Source organism: Leptonychotes weddellii, chromosome 6 (genome assembly GCF_054177405.1).
Source record: "Leptonychotes weddellii isolate Sample4059 chromosome 6, ASM5417740v2, whole genome shotgun sequence".
NCBI lineage: Eukaryota > Metazoa > Chordata > Mammalia > Carnivora > Phocidae > Leptonychotes > Leptonychotes weddellii.
This window is the reverse complement of record NC_138374.1, coordinates 123060541-123070104: the sequence shown is the minus strand read 5'-3', so window position 1 is coordinate 123070104 and position 9564 is coordinate 123060541. Positions and strand designations below refer to the sequence as shown.

The window sequence follows — 9564 nt, the reverse complement described above, 5'->3', positions numbered from 1 at the left end:
CATTTCATATCAAGAAGATGCAGGAACTTTTGAGCATGTTAGAAGGAATATGGAGCAATAAAGAAGTCCCACATCAAAATTCTATAGACAAAACTACAACATCTAGCATATCAGAGGGTGGTAGGTGGGGGATGAGTGAAATAGGTGAAGGGGATTAAGAGTACACTTATCTTGATGAGCACTGATTAATGTATAGAATTGTTGAGTCACTGTATTGTATGCCTGAAACTAATATAACACTGTATGTTAACTATGTAGGAATTAACTTAAACAAACTGAGGGTTGCTCGAATGGAGGGGGGTGGGAGGGATGGGGTGGCTGGGTGATAGACATTGGGGAGGGTATGTGCTATGGTGAGCACTGTGAATTGTGCAAGACGTTGAATCACAGACCTGTACCCCTGAAACAAATAATGCATTATATGTAAATTTTTTAAAAACTTAATTAAAAATAAATAAATAAATATTCCCTCAAAAAAAAAAAGAAAAGAAAGAAAACCCTATAATATCTAAGATGAAAAATACAAGAAAGATAACAATTAATTGTAGTATGTAAACTTTACTTGAATTCTTGTCAGGAAAAAGATGACTTTAGGTGACTGGTGAAATTTTATTGTGGACTGGATACTAGATAATTTCATCAAGCTATTGTTAATTGTTTTTCAAAATGATAATTAATTTATGTAGAAAATAAACCTTATCTTTAGGAGATACATAATAAAGCCTAAAAAAATACTATATGAGAGTAACAATGGATTATACATTATAGGAGAAAAATAATTTTAAAACGTAGAAATAGAAACTAAAATGCAACTAGGAAGATAAATACATACATACATACATACACACATACATACATACAGCATCAGTGAGTCGAGTCACAACTTGAAGCACTCACATATGGGTTAAATTGGAGTTCCTTTAGGAGAAGAAAGAAATGGGGTTAAAGAAGATATTTGAATAAATATGGCTGAAAAATTTATAAATTGGATGAAAATAAGAAACTTACAAATAAGCTAAAAACAAAAAAGGAATAGGAAACATAAAGAAAAGTACATCAAGTCACCGTGTTATCAAATAGCTTAAATCCAATGGCACAGATAAACTCTTAAAAGGAGTCACACACACACACACACTTAAACACAGGCACACCATCCTCTATTGGTGCAGGGAGCCTGTCTTGATGCATGCAGCACCCCTTATGGACTCCTGGGCAGCTCTGAGTGTTGCAGTCATGCAGGCCAGACCTGTGTAGCGGAGTGCCCCCACCATCGCCAGGAGCCACCATGCCCAGACTGCACAGGTGGGAAGCATCTTCAGAGGAGGATCCTACCCCTTCCAAACCGGTGGTGGGGATTATTTACCCTTCTCTGAAGGTCAGGAACATCATGGATAGCACTGACAAATTAGTGACCAGAATCAAACCTAAATTTGAAGCTAGGATATAACAGAATGAGATCAACTCTCAGTTCAACTTCCTGAACCCCAGAGACCCTTACCATGCCTACCATTGTCACTAGGTCAGTGAATTCAAGAAGGGGAAGGTTCAGAGCCTACAGCCACCATCCCCAAGGTCATACAGCAGCAGCAGCAAGCTACCCAATAGGAGCTGCAGAATGCCTAAGCCTAGGTGACCCAGGAGACCAGCATGCCCAAAGAGCCCCCTCCCGAGTTTGGTGAAGTCAAACCACAGCATGCCCCTCATTCTCATATCAGCTTCCATCTCAGCCTTTGACCTTGGATGTGATGAAGCTGATGGCTCAGCCTGTGGCCAGGAATGGGCACTGGTTTCTGACACAGCTGATCTTTCTAGAAAGAGAAGCACAGCTACCAGTTTGACTTCCTCCACTTGCAGCCCAACTTTTCAACTCCTTCACCAAGCTGGTGGAACATTATATCAAGATCTTGATTCTCCTCAAAGGCTTGTTTACAAAGCTCAAAAAAAAAAAAAAAGTTTTGGGCCAGGTTTGTTCCCAAGTGGAGTGGGCCAAAAGAAGAAAAGAAAGAAGGAAGAGGAGGAGGAGAAGGAGCAGGTGTCCATTTGCAGATCATCAGATCAATCAGCCTGATTTTGTGGTAGTAGAAATAATAGACTTGAACTTTTCTCCCTCCACCACACTAGAGGAGTTGGGGGCCCAAATCCTCATTCAGGAGCACTAGAAGAAGATTGGGAAGAGGGAGGAGGTCAAGATGAAAGTCAGTTTGATGAGGAAGTTGAGAAACGGTACAAGGTACAAGGCTGGGTAGCCTCCATCCCAGCTAGATCAGGACCCCCCAGTGCAAGACATAGATGAAGGTTCAAATGATGAAGAAGGGCAAAAAGTACCAACCCCCAGAGACGCCCATGCTTCCACCTCTGCCCTTGACTCCAGGCCAATTCACTGCACAGAGGGACTGACCCAAAGACTTTTAAGCCCTGCTCCAGATAAATATCTGGTGTTCCCTACCTTGGGAGAAAAGATTCTGACCAAAAAAATACAGGAACATATGGGCATCAGGCTCAAAGGACAGCAGCATGGGATCCAAGTATACACACATTATATACAGAGTTACAAAGATAAGTCAAGAAAAATCTCCTTATTCTCATTGAAACTTCCCACTGAAAACAGTGTAAGTTAAGAGACAGAGGAGAAACATCTTAAAGTACTGAAAGGAAAAAAATAAATAACCTGCTAACTTAAGAGATCTATCTCCTGTAAAAGTATCTTTCAAAATGAAGGAAAAATAAGGACTTTTTTTGTCAGATATAAAAAGTTGAGAGAAATAATAACCATCTGACCTGTACCAGAAAAATTTTAACTGAAAACCCTCAAGCAGAAGGAAAATCATACAAACAAGAATGAAAACCACTGAAAAGAGTAATTGTGGGGAAATATAAAATATTTTAATTATAAATCTCTATACAATATAATGGACTGATTAAACCAAATAAAAAAACAACACATTATGGGATTTATACTACATATAGAAATAAAATGTCACAACATGAATATCAAGGCCAGGAAAGGACAAAGGGTAGTATATTGTGGGAGATTCGTATAATTTTATGGGACATAATATATTGCTTGAAGATAGAATATGATAAAATACAGTGCTATATTTATATAACCACTAAAATAACAGAGTTATAGGCGAGAGGCAAAAAAAGGAGATAAAAATCACAAAAAGTTATTCCAAAGAAAGTAGAAAAAGAGAAAAAGGAACAAAGAAGAGATGAGAAAACAGATGTCCAAATCATAGTTTTAAGCTCAAACATATCAAAATTATGCAAAATGTAAATTATCTAAACACTCCAATTAAAAGTCAAAGACAGTAATGCTAATTTTACAAGTACATTAATTGACTCTAATTTCAATTAGAAAAAAAAAAAATTACATTCCCAAAAGAACACTGTTGGTAGGCTAGAATGTGGCCTTGGGAATCTCTGCTGCATATTGCTTATTTTCCCAAGACGGTAGCCACATTTTGCCAAGATAATTTCAGAATGTACTGTAGGCAGTGTAAAAAGTGAGGGGAACTCTGTGGGGAACAGAATCAAATGAGCAAACAAAACACCAAAGCACTTGGAACGGTGACTGCCAAATAGAGTGAAATAATTGTTGAGGAAAATGTATTTCTTCTTAAGACATCAGGTTGACAAAGGTGACAGAAAAATGCATTTGTGCTTGTTGGGTACTTTTCTCATAAATATTTTAATGTTGGTAAAATAAACTCAATAATGCCTGTTCTGAATACTTTTTTGTTTTGTTTTGGTTTGGTTTTTTTGTTGTTGTTCTTTACAACTTATATGTCTCTTTGAGGTGTAGCTCTATTAAATGAGGTAATGAAATACACAAACTAGAATTTCCATTCCAACTTTTTTGATAGGTTTTGTACTTCAATAATTTTCAAGCTTCCTAAAAGTTCTAAGAACCTTTATTTAGAAAGTTGGATATGGAATTGAGATAAATTATAGGCTTTTAAGGCACATGTATGATTTATTTCAGTTGATTCTGAGTTGTAAGTCTAACTTCATGGGAGTAATGCACCAATTTTTGCCAAGAAATCCTTAAAGAAGTAAATCTCTTTTGGCAGCAAAGATTTAAAAGCCATCAGTAAAATCTTGTGCCTTGGCAAGATGCTATTAAATGGTGAGCTAATTGACAAGGATTTGTATAGCAGCTTTAGCTGAGCCAGTGTGGTTTGGGCTCATCAAGGAAAAATAAGGCATGAAAGAAATAACAATCTTTGGACCAAACTAAAACTGTTGAAATGTTGCTGTCCAAATTCTTGAAGTTGCAACTGTATTCTTATCTGTGGACCTTTGTTCTCACTATTTTCTATGCCTACAGCTTCCCCTGTATGTATCTTCAAGTGGCTTACTCTCTTAGCTAATTCATGTCTCTGTTCAAATTATCTTCTCAGAAAAACTTTGTGAACTCTAATTAAAACTGCACGACTTATTCTACTTTATTTTTCATCATGGTTGTTATTGCTTCTGGAATTTTGTTGGATATTTTACTCTTGTGCATTGCTTATACTATCCAGTAGGTTAAAAGAATCATGAAGGCAAGGAAATTACCTCTGAATGTCACATTTACATTCTACTGTAAAGCTTCACATTACATAGTTGAACGGCAATGGTACTTTCTCCAATCGAGATGTTGAGGAAATTCTTAGAACTTAAAAGCTGTTATTTTTGCATGAATTTTGGCCTTTTCACTAAGAAACTCAAAGTCAGATGTGAATAATTAAGAACAATGCAGTATAACCTGGCTTGTCCTGAGTAGCTACTAGTCAAAATATTGGAGATTCCATATGTGTGTAACAAAAAAATTCATTTTAATATATATTAATAAGATGGAAATATTACGAAGGAAAAACTGCTAAATTCTGATTTCTTTGTCTCACAGTATGACTGTTTCTTAGTTACTTTGATATAAAATCTTAAAGCTTTACAACATATTTTAATCCACACCCCTGATTGAGATTTGTCATTATTAACTTATGAGGGAGACTATTATATTACGCTGTTGGCATTGGAGGCCACCAGTGAAATATATATCTCCTGGTATTCATCTCTGCTGCAGTCTCCTCCCAACAAATCTGGGTGTGGCTTCAGTTAACAAACTTCAACAGATGGAGCATGCAACCCTTGCTATCAGGGCTGTAAATTCCAAGCTCTACATTGGGTAATAATGTAGATTACACTAAAAATATTCAAAATCTTAAAATAAATAAATAAAATTTAGCAGAAATAACACTATGATCCTTGCAATTCTCAGCCTTTAGAACCCTGACAGCTTCTTCTTTTGGAACCCTAAGCATGCATGAAAGAATTTCGTCTGTCCAGCTGGAGAGACCCTGTAGAGAGATATGGTGGCAAAGCCCCATGAAAGGGAAGGATGCCAAACTCCTGAAGAAAGAGAATTGCCTAGTTGTGTCTGTTTCCCAGAGCTGCAGGAGCAAATTGCCACAAACTGTGTGGCCTAAAACAACACACTTACTCCCTCACAGTTCTGGAGCTTAAAAGTCTGAAATCAAGTGTTCAGTGGGGTTGTTTTCTCCTGGAGACTTGGGGGGGAGAATCTGTTCATGCCTCTCTCCTAGATTATGGAGGTTACCGGCTGTCCTTGGCATTCCTTGGCTATTATTATACAGACCATTTCAATCTCTGCCTCTCTTCACATAGTGTTCTTTCCTGGGTGTGTCTCCTCTGTGTTTTTGTGAATCTCTCTCCTTTCTCTTTTAAAGACACCAGTTTTTGGATTTAGGTTTCATCCTAATCTGGCATGACTTTATCTTAACTAATTGCATCTGTAATGACCCTGTTTTCAAATAAGTCCATATTCTGAGATTGAAGGTAGAAATGAATTTGGAAGGGGTTACCATTCAACCCAATACACCATTCATCTCAGTGATCCAGCTGATTCTAATCTCTACCCCCCATCCAAATGCAGCCACACCATAATGGTGGCCCAGCTGATCTCAGCTCACCCTAAAAAATCATGTAAGAGGGGGAGAGGGGGTAAAATGGATGAAGGGAATCAAGAGGTACAAATTTCCAGTTATAAATTAAGTAGGTCATGGGAATGTAATACCCACCATGAAGAGTACAGTCAATAAAATTGTATTAACTTTGTATGGTGACAGACATTACTAGACTTATTGTGGTGATCAGTTCACAGTTTTATATAAATGTCAAATGGCTATGTTGTACACATGGAACTAATATAATACTGTACATCAATTACACTTCAATAAAATTAGAAAAAAAGAATCATGTAAGAAAATAAAATGAATTGTGTTTACATGACTGTGTTTTGGATTTACTTGTTACACAGCAATATATAATAGAAAGACTGGCTAAAATTCTTCCCCTCAATCCCTTAAAGACTCATGTTGAAAGTATATAAATATATGAATATATAAATAAATGAACAACTAAGTGGGAGTAAGAATGGATAAGGTCTTGGTGTCTCTTTCATATCTTGACTAGGAGGCAAAGATACTCTAAACTAAAGCACTGCAGAGAAGCCTTATTCAAAACAAGGGGTGAGCTACCCAACCAAAGTGGCTATTCCTCATGGTCAATCAATAAATATAGCCAAGTTGTAAAAGCATCTGTTTATGCTAGCTAAATGTACAATCAAAGATTACAGTTGATTGAAGTGTCCTTTGGAAAAAAAAAATGTAGTATTAGTCAACTTGAACTTTTACTTATTGATCAACTATGCCAGCATTAGCTAGTGCTTATTTAATGTAGCTTTATAAAATGTTTATGTCAATGTACCTTATTTACTTTCAGTCACAACAGTTAGATCTACAGTTTCAATATTCCCTTCTAGATCATGGATATAAACTAGAGAAAACTCCTCCCTCACCCCCCAGCAAGCATTTATGTACCTGATAACTTTAAAAAAGTAATCCTTCGGTCTGTTTTGTTTTGATATGGAAGATGCGGTTTTTGGGAACAGCTGTTCCCTGAGTTTGTTTCTTCATTCATGTACATATTTAGTCAGTTTTGTATTTTTAAGAACTTGAATCTTCCAAAATTTTATGACTAAAACAGTAAAACTTACTACTGAACAACTTCAAGGATCGTTTTTTAATCTATTTGCTTCTTTCTTTCTTTCTTTAGTCTGACTTCCTGACTTCTTTCCTGTCTGCCTGCCTGCCTTTCTTTCCTCCTTTTTTCCTTCTTTCTTTCCCTTCCTTCTATCCTCCCTCCACATTCCCCTTCTCTCTTTCCTTTCAACAGATCTTATTTTTAGGCCAGAGTTGTTCTTTTTCCAGTATAAAAATCTATGAACTTATGTTCTGAACTCATGATTAATCTTTCCTGTAAAAAAAAATCTGGTGCTAGGGGCACCTAAGTGGCTCAGTTGGTTAAGTGACTCTTGGTTTCGACTCAGATCATGATCTCAGGGTCCTGGGATCGAACCCCACTTCCATCAGGCTCCACACTCAGCAGACTCCCTGCTTGAGATTCTCTCTCTCCCTCTGTCCCTACCCACTGTCCCCCCAACCCCGTCTCTCTCACTAAAATAAATAAATATATCTTTAAAAAAATCTGGTGCTAAATTTTTATTAGTCTTACTAAAAATTACAACCTAATTTTCTAAAATTTTGTGGAGATATAAAAATACAATAAAGAATTTAGATTTCTAAGAAAATATATATGCCTAGTTCAATATGTTGGTTGGAATTCAAGTAAATTTAACAAAGTGAATCTCAGTCATTCATTCTCTACTCTGGTTCTTTAAATACCGGAAGAAAAAAAGTCTCTTTCATTGGCTACTAGGCACCATTCTTTCTGATCTTGTCTGAAAGATCAATGGATTTTATTTAAATAAATTCTAACACATGTAGATATAGATCTGAAATTTCACAAATGTGTTTTAACTTTCTTTACTCAGGCAGAAGTCACATTTCTTTTATTATTCTTTGGAATCACATAAAATCACACAACTATTAAATATAATAGCTGCACACATTAGAAATTCAAGGTTGAAGTAACTAGAATGAAACAGCAGATTTTAAAGGAACAAGACTGTCACTTAGTGTCAATGTTACAATTCCATTTATCAGCTCCATTAACTTAATGGTCAAAAAAAAAATTCTCCATACTTTCTTCTCCCTGGTGCATATTCACTCTCATACACATCTAAACTAATGCTAATAGAGAGTAAAGTGATGCTATCAGCATTCTTTTATGTAGCTTCTATTGTTTTCCATAAAATTCTGTCACTGGGATAAAACTAATGATTTTATACATCTGGCCTAGCCATACAAACTCCAGTTTTTACTCTTCTTATTTTCATTCAACCCTTCTTTTCCACTCCTTTAACTTGGAGTACGTTTGTCACGTGAAAGTTGAAATACCAAAAAGTCAGAAACCTCATCAAAGAAAAACAGGTACTTTACTACCTTTTGATTCTCTATCTTCATATGAACCATTTTAGATGACTATTTACCTCTCAGTCCTCATTATATTGCAGACAGCTACACAATAGACTTTCTGGTATTTAATGCTGAAAAGCCCAATTGGTGATGTGTAGTAAAATTTTACTGCTTGTCTCAGTAAAAAAAGGAGCAATTCCTATACCTACTTTGCAGTTGAAAAGTTCAACCTTTATCTGTTTAGCCAGCTTTGATTCAAGAATAGGTCTCTTTCCACAGAGAAGAGAATTGCTGAGGCATCAAGCCCTTTCCATCAATCCCCTGTGCAAGCTGATTTGCCTGCTGATGCTCATGCATTTTTCCCTAATCTCAAGAAGTTTATATTGTTTTATTTATAAAGAACTCTGACCTGATAAATTTGTCAATAATTCATCATTTTCTGGCTTTACCAATTTTTATAGGTATTAGTTTACAAATATTAAGTATGCCATTTTATTGCTCAGTGATGCACTTTTAAAATTGCACGAAATCTCTTGAGAGTCCTGTGTTATGTCCAGAACATTTAAATAAAATGCATAAATTAATTTTGACATGTAGTTTATTGCCACAAATCAATATGTCACAGATGCCAGTACTTGCTTATGAAGCTAATGATCTCCCTTAATTTCTCTAATGTTCAGATTTTTTAGTACACACATATTTTTGAAATATTTAACCAAAGCTATACCTTCTGTTGTTTTGTTTTTTCCCTTATGGGCATTCATATAAAATGGGCTAAGGATGTAAAATGATAAAGAAAGCCATTCATATTTTCATTGGCTATTATTTTAACTTTTTTTTAAATTTACAAAACTTATTTATTTATATATATATTTTTTTCTCTTTTTTTGACTCGTGTTTGCAAAATCTTGCAAAAGAATAGTAGCCAGAAAACAACTTTTGTGCCTTGGTTCCTCTGTTTACAAGTTGTGTAACTTTGGTTCATTCACATAAAACTTTTTTTTAATTGCAATTATTTTAAGTGCTCCAAGGGGATAATAATAACTGCTCACTTGACAGGGTTGTGTGAAAATCATGTGAGACAAGTAAAATTGTGCTTTTCTGAAAACCATACAATATCATGAATAAAATGTGAAATTCCAATACTAAAATTCATACAAAATCAATTCAAATATATTTTCTT

At 35.6% G+C, this 9564-nt stretch overlaps 1 pseudogene; it reads left to right on the top strand.

Moving 5' to 3' along the window:
* The first annotated feature begins 684 nt into the window (after positions 1-684).
* LOC102745714 (splicing factor 3A subunit 1 pseudogene) lies at positions 685-2618 on the top strand (annotated as a pseudogene).
* Positions 2619-9564: the final 6946 nt, after the last annotated feature.